At 33.3% G+C, this 9,660-nt stretch overlaps 2 non-coding genes across 2 annotated transcripts; both read left to right on the top strand.

The window, feature by feature from the left end:
- The first annotated feature begins 432 nt into the window (after window positions 1–432).
- Window positions 433–505, top strand: TRNAF-GAA. Its single transcript has one exon. It is a non-coding gene; the product is annotated as a tRNA-Phe (tRNA).
- A 4,953-nt stretch (window positions 506–5,458) lies between these two features.
- Window positions 5,459–5,531, top strand: TRNAF-GAA. Its single transcript has one exon. It is a non-coding gene; the product is annotated as a tRNA-Phe (tRNA).
- The last annotated feature ends 4,129 nt before the right edge of the window (window positions 5,532–9,660 follow it).

Here is a 9,660-nt window from a genome sequence, read left to right as displayed (position 1 = left end):
CCGGGGTATCTTTGGATTGGCGACTGGGGCTTCTTCTCCCCGCACAGAATGCCACGCCTGGTGGCTGCTCTCTCCTCCGTGCTCGGCGATAAATTGTCTGCCAAATTGCTGCCATGCGTTGTTTTGTGGTGTCTGTAGTGCTCTTACAACCAGGGTGTTTATGGCCAAGGTGCTGCATCGGCCTTGCGTTTTATTAGTCGAGTCAGGCAAGAGATGCTGCTGATTGCTCTCACTGGGCTGCTCCTGCGATTTCAACTGCCACCGCGGAAGATCACAGTTTGGGTTAAATGGCTCACTCCACCTGTGGGCAGACTCAAGCTTAACACAAATGCGGCTTTTTGAGCCGCTAGGGCTGTGGGAGAAGCTTGCTTGCGGGACTCTTGTGGGAACCTTATAACAGGGCTTAGTGACTTAATGTTGGTTTAATGAGGGACGGGGATAGCTTAGTTGGGAGAGCGTCAGACTGAAGATCTGAAGGTCACGTGTTCGATCCACGTTCATCGCAACTTAGTTTTGATGGTTTTAAAATGTAAACCATACATTTATAAGTTAATAGTTTTCAAAAGATGATTTTCAACAGATAATCCATGGAAGCGTTCCGTTGTCGTCCAGCGGTTAGCATATCTGGCTTTCACCCAGGAGAACCGGGTCTGATTCCTGGCAACGCAAGATTTCATATCTATCAATTTAGTGAAGTATTTTTTAATGTTGGCTTTCTCTCTGGGTATGCCCAGTGTATTTGTTTAGATGGTTATTCTCGCCATGATGCCAATATAATAAACCAAACATTGCTTAAATACATTTTTCTTTATTTCTTTTTGTATAAATAAAATCAATCTATAATAGTAATGTCGTTAAAAATATCTCAAAGAGTTATTTTAAATTCACTCATATTGATACATTTTTTCAATATGTTCTTTCAATAAATGTGTGATATATTAATAATATAGATGACCTATGATGACTTACTATACCTACAATAGTGGCTTAATGAGTATGCAATAGTAATTTAATGAAGTTGTAATAATGTTTTGATGGACGAGCATAAATGACTTAATGATCTTGTAGTAGTGACTTTTTTTTTTTTAAAGGACTTGCAGTAGTGACTTAATCAACTTGCAATAGTAATTTAAAGAACATTGTAAGATATATATATATATATATATATATATATATATATATATATATATATATATATATATAATATATCTATGTATTTATATATAATAATATATAAATAGGAAGAGAGAGAGAGAGAAAGATTAGAATGAATAATGTTTATTCACTGGGATGATTTAACAAATGAAAATACACCACATATTTATACTAATACAAAGCTAATAAATAGGAAGTTAATGCTCCATGTACTACTCCTATAATCTAGGCATGTTCTACATTAACATACATGACTCACCCATGTTTGTTTTTATTAAATTCTTTGACTTGGTTTAATTACTAATAATAATAATAATATTATTATTATTATTATTATTATAACATTGCCTCCTTTAAACCAAGTTGGATGTATTGGTCATCCCAATATCTCCTTCTTCAATTTAAGAAATGTCTCTGTCTTCAAGTTGGATATACTGACTTGTATTTCGTTCTGTAAACCCACTTTACTGCAATTGGCTTCTTCCCAGGAGGTAAATCTGTGAACTCCCCGGTACCATTCTTTTCAATGACACGTATCTCCTCATCCATCGCCTTAAGCCAATGAGTTTCTGTAGTAGCCTCCTCAAAAGTTAAAGGATCACAATCTGCAAAGAGAGCAAATTGAATAATATCTTCATCAGACAGGTCATTATCATGACCCAAAACATAATCTTGCAAGCGAGCTGGTATGTGGCGCTCGCGCTGAGATTGTCGAACTGACGATTCTGGCTGTGAAGGAGACTAGTCATGATCTGGAATCGGTTGCTCATCAACAATATTTTCAACAACAGGAATAACAACTGAACTTTCATCTTTAGCTAACCAATCCCAGGCACCATATTCATCAAAAGTGACATCACGACTTATAACAACCTTCTTAGTTTCAGGATTGTATAGTTTATAAGCCTTTGAAGCGTCACTATAACCAATGAATATGCATTTCTCACATTTATCATCCAACTTCTTTCTCAATGGATCTGGCACATGTGCATATGCCAAACATCCAAAAACCTTGAGATATTTGATAGAGGGTTTTCTCCCACTCCATGCTTCTTTGGGTGTCTTATCACGGACACTTTTAGTTGGACACCTATTCAACACATAGACAGCACAAGCAACAGCTTCTGCCCAAAAAGGCTTAGGCAGATTCTTGGATTTCAACATGCACCTTACCATATCCATGATAGACCTATTCTTCCTCTCAGCCACTCCGTTTTGTTGTGGAGTGTATCTAGCTGTCATTTGGTGCTGAATACCCTTTTCTTTCAGAAAATCATCACAGGCAATATATTCTGTACCTCTATCAGTTCTCAAGATTTTAATGTCATAACCACTTTGCTTTTCAACAAAAGTCTTAAATTGTTTGAAAACATTACACGCTTCAGACTTTTGCTTCAGAAAGTAAACCCATGTTTTCCTACTGAAATCATCAATGAAAGTAATAAAGTACTTACAACCTCCATGTGAGGGAACCTCCAATGAACACAGGTCTGAGTGAACAATCTCCAACTGTTTTGTAGCTCTCCTTGACTTGCCCACGGGAAAGGGATCTCTATGCTTCTTCCCAATCACACAAATCTCACATATTCGATTAGGGACATTCACAACAGGTAAATAAAAAACAAGTTCCTTTCTCGCAAGATAGTTTAATCCAGAGAAATGAAAATGCCCAAACCGCATATGCCATAACCAATTATCATCACAAACTTCAGAATTAAAGCAATCAAGGAGAGTATGCTTAATTTTCAAAGGAAATAGTCGATTTTGGGACATATTTACCTTTGCAATCAAAACTCCTTTAGCATCTTCAATGGTACAACACCCTTGAGCAATATGTATCTTATATCCTTTTACTGACAACTGACCCAAACTCAACAAATTTTGGTCTAGTTCAGGAACATAGAACACATCGGATATAAAATTGTGAGTACCATCCTTCAATTGAATAGAGATTTTACCTTTTCCCAAAATTGGCACCTTTGACTTATTGCCAAACGTTACTTCAGACCGGACTGATTCATCCAGTTCAGAAAACAATTATATTCTTTCTTCCCACACATATGGTTACTACACCCAGTATCCAAGAACCATATGTTCTTATCTGTAGAAAAACTATTGCTGGCAAAAAGTAAGGTTTCAGAACTCTCACCAGACTTTTCAGCAGTATTTTCAGCAATGTTTGCTTGATTTCCATGATTGTTGTCCTCATTATACCAACAATCTGCAATCTTGTGTCCATACTTGCCACAATTGTAGCAATGAAATGGAAATTTACCTTGTTTGGTATTACCTCCACCTCTTCCTTGGTTGGAGTTACCATGTCCTCCTCCTTGGTTGAAGTTACCACGACCTCTTCCACCAGAACCTCTTCTTCCTCTTCCACGACCTCTACCAGATCCTCCACCTCTTTGATTAGTGCCAGTCACATTAAGGGTGACTTAACTCTTCAAAGCTTCTTCTGCTAGTGGTTCCGATTTTGACGCAATCCTGTCAATATGACTTTCTACCATACCTTTCAGCTCTGCAATTGATAAGAGCTCGGTTTTGTGTGACTCTGTTATTGAAGCCATCACCACATGGTCATACTTCATCGGCATACTTCGAAGAACTTTTTCAACCACTGCACCATCTTCAATTGTATCTCCGTATAACCTCATCTTATTCACCATATCAATAAGACGAGTGAAATACATATCTACTGTTTCTGTAGAGGTCATCTCACAATTATCGTACAACCTTCTCAACGACTGCAACTTAGACTTCTACGCCCGATCAACTCCTTTGTGTGACACCTTTAAGATGTCCCAAGCTTGTTTTGCTGTTTGGGCACGAGCTAATTGCCCAAAAATGGAATAATGAAAACCTTGGTGAATCTGACCCAAGGCCAATTTATCTCGCCGTATAGCGGCTGCATCAGCTCCTTCGGGTGGACCGGGATCAACAAAGCTCCAAAGATTTTGAGCTTGCAAATGTGTAGACATCATAATTTGCCAATAATTGTAATCGAGTTTCCCGTCCAATTTGGGACCCGACCATACAATATTGAAATTTGTTGCCATATTTAACTACGAGAAATATTTCGGGGTTGAAAGGTTGAATTGACTGTCTCTGATACCAAATGTAAGATATATTAAATATAATATATATATTATATATAATATATCTATGTACTTATATATAATAATATATAAATAGGAAGAGAGAGAGAGAGAAAGATTAGAATGAATAATGTATATTCACTGGGATGATTTAACAAATGAAAATACACCACATATTTATACTAATAGAAAGCTAATAAATAGGAAGGTAATGCTCCGTGTACTACTCCTATAATCTAGGCATGTTCCACATTAACATACATGACTCACCCATGTTTGTTTTATTAAATTCTTTGACTTGGTTTAATTACTACTAATAATAATAATAATAATATTATTATTATTATTATTATAACAAACATGCAATAATATCTTGAAAAACTTGTTAATTTACTTAATGGAATTGTATTAATAGTAATTAAAAGAACCAAAAATTAGGGGTGGGAATTTCGATTTACAGTTCGGGTCCAGTTTTTTTTCTCGGTTTGATTTATATTTTTCGGTTTTGAAAATAGGAAACCATTCTATTTAACATTGAAGTTTAGTTTGGTTCGGTCAATTTGAGAACATTAACATTCTGTAGTTCTTTAGCGCAATTAATTAATTATTTATTTATTATTAATTAAAAATTTAAAATCGAATGAACACATCAACGATGCATATTTCAAATTCCTCAATCAATAATGAGTCCAACAAACAAGACAACACTACATATTTAAAAATCCAATGTCCAAACATAAAATAAAACTTAATTCAAATTACAAGATTGCAATCTAAGTGTCCAATAGAAATACAAAATTGGGATTTAAAGAATTGAGAATTTAGTAACTAGTAAGTCGTATATATACTCGCGTAATTTTCCAAATATAAAAACATTTAGGTATAGATAGATACATATATGTGATGAAAGGAAATGTCACAGTTTTTTATGCTTACATTAGACTTTATAATAATTATAGAGTTGTTATTAAAGATGATTGGCTTTGGCTTGTGGTAACAATTGAATCATGCACAAGAGATGTTTGATGTAGTGGAATGAAATCGGTTTGTTTCTCATGAACGTAATCATCGTGGCTATGTTTTAACTTTTAATCAGAGTTTGAAGACGCAATAATGACTGTGCGGAGCAATATGTGGAACATAATATCATATGGTTACAAAAAGCTAAACGTTCGTTTATTAAGAATAAAAAGTTCTTATGAGGTGCAGGGATAGCTCAGTTGGGAAAGCGTCAGACTGAAGATTTGAAGGTCACGTGTTCGATCCACGTTCACCGCAACTTAGCTTTGACGGTTTTAAAAAGTAAACCATACAATTATAAGTTAATATTTTCAAAAGATGATTTACAACAGATAATCCGTGGAAGCGTTCCGCTGTCGTCCAGCAGTTAGGATATCTGGCTTTCACCTAGGAGACCCGGGTTCGATTCTCAGCAACGGAAGATTTCAAATCTATCAATTTAGTGAAGATTTGTAGTGCAATGTATGGTTTAATGTTGGTTTTCTCTCTGGGTATGCCCAGTGTATTTTAATAAACCGAACATTTCTTAAATACATTTTTCTTTATTTCTTTTTGTATAAACAAAATCAATCTATAAAAGTAATGTCGTTAAAAATATCTCGTAGAGTTATTTTAAATTCATTCATATTGATATATTTTTTCAATATGTTCTTACAATAAATGTGTGATATATTAATAATATAGATGACCTATGATGACTTACTATACCAACAATAGTGGCTTAATGAGTATGCAATAGTAATTTAATGAACTTGTACCAATGTTTTGATGGACGAGCATAAATGACTTAATGAACTTGTAGTAGTGACTTTTTTTTTTAAAGGACTTGCAGTAGTGACTTAATCAACTTGCAATAGTAATTTAACCAACATGCAATAATATCTTGATAAACTTGTTTATTTACTTAATGGAATTGTATTGATAGTAATAAAAAGAACCTAAGTTTAAGAGTGGGAATTTCGATTTACAGTTCGGGTCCATTTTTTTTCTCGGTTTGAAAATCCAATGTCCAAACATAAAATAAAACTTAATTTAAATTACAAGATTGCAATCTAAGGTGTCTAATAGAAATACAAAATTGGGATTTAGAGAATTGAGAATTTAGTAATTAGTAATTTGTATATATACTCGCGTAATTTTCCAAATATAAAAACATTTAGGTATAGATAGATACATATATGTGATGAAAGGAAATGTCACAGTTTTTTATGCTTACATTAGACTTTATAATAATTATAGAGTTGTTATTAAAGATGATTGGCTTTGGCTTGTGGTAACAATTGAATCATGCACAAGAGATGTTTGGTGTAGTGGAAAGAAATCGGTTTGTTTCTCATGAACGTAACCATCGTGGCTATGTTTTAACTTTTAATCAGAGTTTGAAGACGCAATAATGACTATGCGAAGCAATATGTGGAACATAATATCATATGGTTAAAAAAGTTAAGCGTTCGTTTATTAAGAATAAAAAGTTTCTATGAGGTGCGGGGATAGCTCAGTTGCGAGAGCGTTAGACTGAAGATCACGTGTTCGATCCACGTTCACCGCAACTTAGCTTTGATGGTTTTAAAATGTAAACCATACAATTATAAGTTAATAATTTTCAAAAGATGATTTTCAATAGATAATCCATGGAAGCGTTTCGTTGTCGTCCAGCGCTTAGGATATTTAGCTTTCACCCAGGAGACCCGGGTTAAATTCCCGGCAACGGAAGATTTCATATCTATCAATTTAGTGAATATTTTTAGCGCAAAGTATGGTTTAATGTTGGCTTTATCTCTGGGTATGCCAAGTGTATTTTGAATAAGCCAAACATTGCTTAAATACATTTTTCTTTATTTCTTTTTGTATAAATAAAATCAATCAATAAAAGTAATGTCGTTAAAAATATCTCATAGAGTTATTTTAAATTCATTCATATTGATATATTTTTTCAATATGTTCTTACAATAAATGTGTGATATATTAATAATATAGATGACCAATGATGACTTACTATACCAACAATAGTGGCTTAATGAGTATGCAATAGTAATTTAATGAACTTGTAACAATGTTTTGATGGACGAGCATAAATGACTTAATGAACTTGTAGTAGTGACTTTTTTTTTTAAAGGACTTACAGTAGTGACTTACTCAACTTGCAATAGTAATTTAACCAACATGCAATAATATCTTGATAAACTTGTTTATTTACTTAATGGAATTGTATTAATAGTAATAAAAAGAACCTAAGTTTAAGGGTGGGAATTTCGATTTACAGTTCGGGTCCATTTTTTTTCTCGGTTTGAAAATCCAATGTCCAAACATAAAATAAAACTTAATTTAAATTACAAGATTGCAATCTAAGTGTCTAATAGAAATACAAAATTGGGATTTAGAGAATTGAGAATTTAGTAATTAGTAATTTGTATATATACTCGCGTAATTTTCCAAATATAAAAACATTTAGGTATAGATAGATACATATATGTGATGAAAGGAAATGTCACAGTTTTTTATGCTTACATTAGACTTTATAATAATTATAGAGTTGTTATTAAAGATGATTGGCTTTGGCTTGTGGTAACAATTGAATCATGCACAAGAGATGTTTGGTGTAGTGGAATGAAATCGGTTTGTTTCTCATGAACGTAATCATCGTGGCTATGTTTTAACTTTTAATAAGAGTTTGAAGACGCAATAATGACTATGCGAAGCAATATGTGGAACATAATATCATATGGTTACAAAAAGCTAAGCGTTCGTTTATTAAGAATAAAAAGTTTCTATGAGGTGCGGGGATAGCTCAGTTGCGAGAGCGTTAGACTGAAGATCACGTGTTCGATCCACGTTCACCGCAACTTAGCTTTGATGGTTTTAAAATGTAAACCATACAATTATAAGTTAATAATTTTCAAAAGATGATTTTCAACAGATAATCCATGGAAGCGTTTCGTTGTCGTCCACCGCTTAGGATATTTAGCTTTCACACAGGAGACCCGGGTTAAATTCCCGGCAACGGAAGATTTCATATCTATCAATTTAGTGAATATTTTTAGCGCAAAGTATGGTTTAATGTTGGCTTTATCTCTGGGCATGCCAAGTGTATTTTGAATAAGCCAAACATTGCTTAAATACATTTTTCTTTATTTCTTTTTGTATAAATAAAATCAATCAATAAAAGTAATGTCGTTAAAAATATCTCATAGAGTTATTTTAAATTCATTCATATTGATATATTTTTTCAATATGTTCTTACAATAAATGTGTGATATATTAATAATATAGATGACCTATGATGACTTACTATACCAACAATAGTGGCTTAATGAGTATGCAATAGTAATTTAATGAACTTGTAACAATGTTTTGATGGACGAGCATAAATGACTTAATGAACTTGTAGTAGTGACTTTTTTTTTTAAAGGACTTACAGTAGTGACTTACTCAACTTGCAATAGTAATTTAACCAACATGCAATAATATCTTGATAAACTTGTTTATTTACTTAATGGAATTGTATTAATAGTAATAAAAAGAACCTAAGTTTAAGGGTGGGAATTTCGATTTACAGTTCGGGTCCATTTTTTTTCTCGGTTTGAAAATCCAATGTCCAAACATAAAATAAAACTTAATTTAAATTACAAGATTGCAATCTAAGTTTCTAATAGAAATACAAAATTGGGATTTAGAGAATTGAGAATTTAGTAATTAGTAATTTGTATATATACTCGCGTAATTTTCCAAATATAAAAACATTTAGGTATAGATAGATACATATATGTGATGAAAGGAAATGTCACAGTTTTTTATGCTTACATTAGACTTTATAATAATTATAGAGTTGTTATTAAAGATGATTGGCTTTGGCTTGTGGTAACAATTGAATCATGCACAAGAGATGTTTGGTGTAGTGGAATGAAATCGGTTTGTTTCTCATGAACGTAATCATCGTGGCTATGTTTTAACTTTTAATAAGAGTTTGAAGACGCAATAATGACTATGCGAAGCAATATGTGGAACATAATATCATATGGTTACAAAAAGCTAAGCGTTCGTTTATTAAGAATAAAAAGTTTCTATGAGGTGCGGGGATAGCTCAGTTGCGAGAGCGTTAGACTGATGATCACGTGTTCGATCCATGTTCACCGCAACTTAGCTTTGATGGTTTTAAAATGTAAACCATACAATTATAAGTTAATAATTTTCAAAAGATGATTTTCAACAGATAATCCATGGAAGCGTTTCGTTGTCGTCCACCGCTTAGGATATTTAGCTTTCACACAGGAGACCCGGGTTAAATTCCCGGCAACGGAAGATTTCATATCTATCAATTTAGTGAATATTTTTAGCGCAAAGTATGGTTTAATGTTGGCTTTATCTCTGGGCATGCCAAGTGTATTTT

The sequence above is a fragment of the Ipomoea nil genome, unplaced genomic scaffold, assembly GCF_001879475.1.
Source record: "Ipomoea nil cultivar Tokyo-kokei standard unplaced genomic scaffold, Asagao_1.1 scaffold0209, whole genome shotgun sequence".
Taxonomy (NCBI): domain Eukaryota; kingdom Viridiplantae; phylum Streptophyta; class Magnoliopsida; order Solanales; family Convolvulaceae; genus Ipomoea; species Ipomoea nil.
This window is presented reverse-complemented; position numbering and strand designations above follow the sequence as displayed.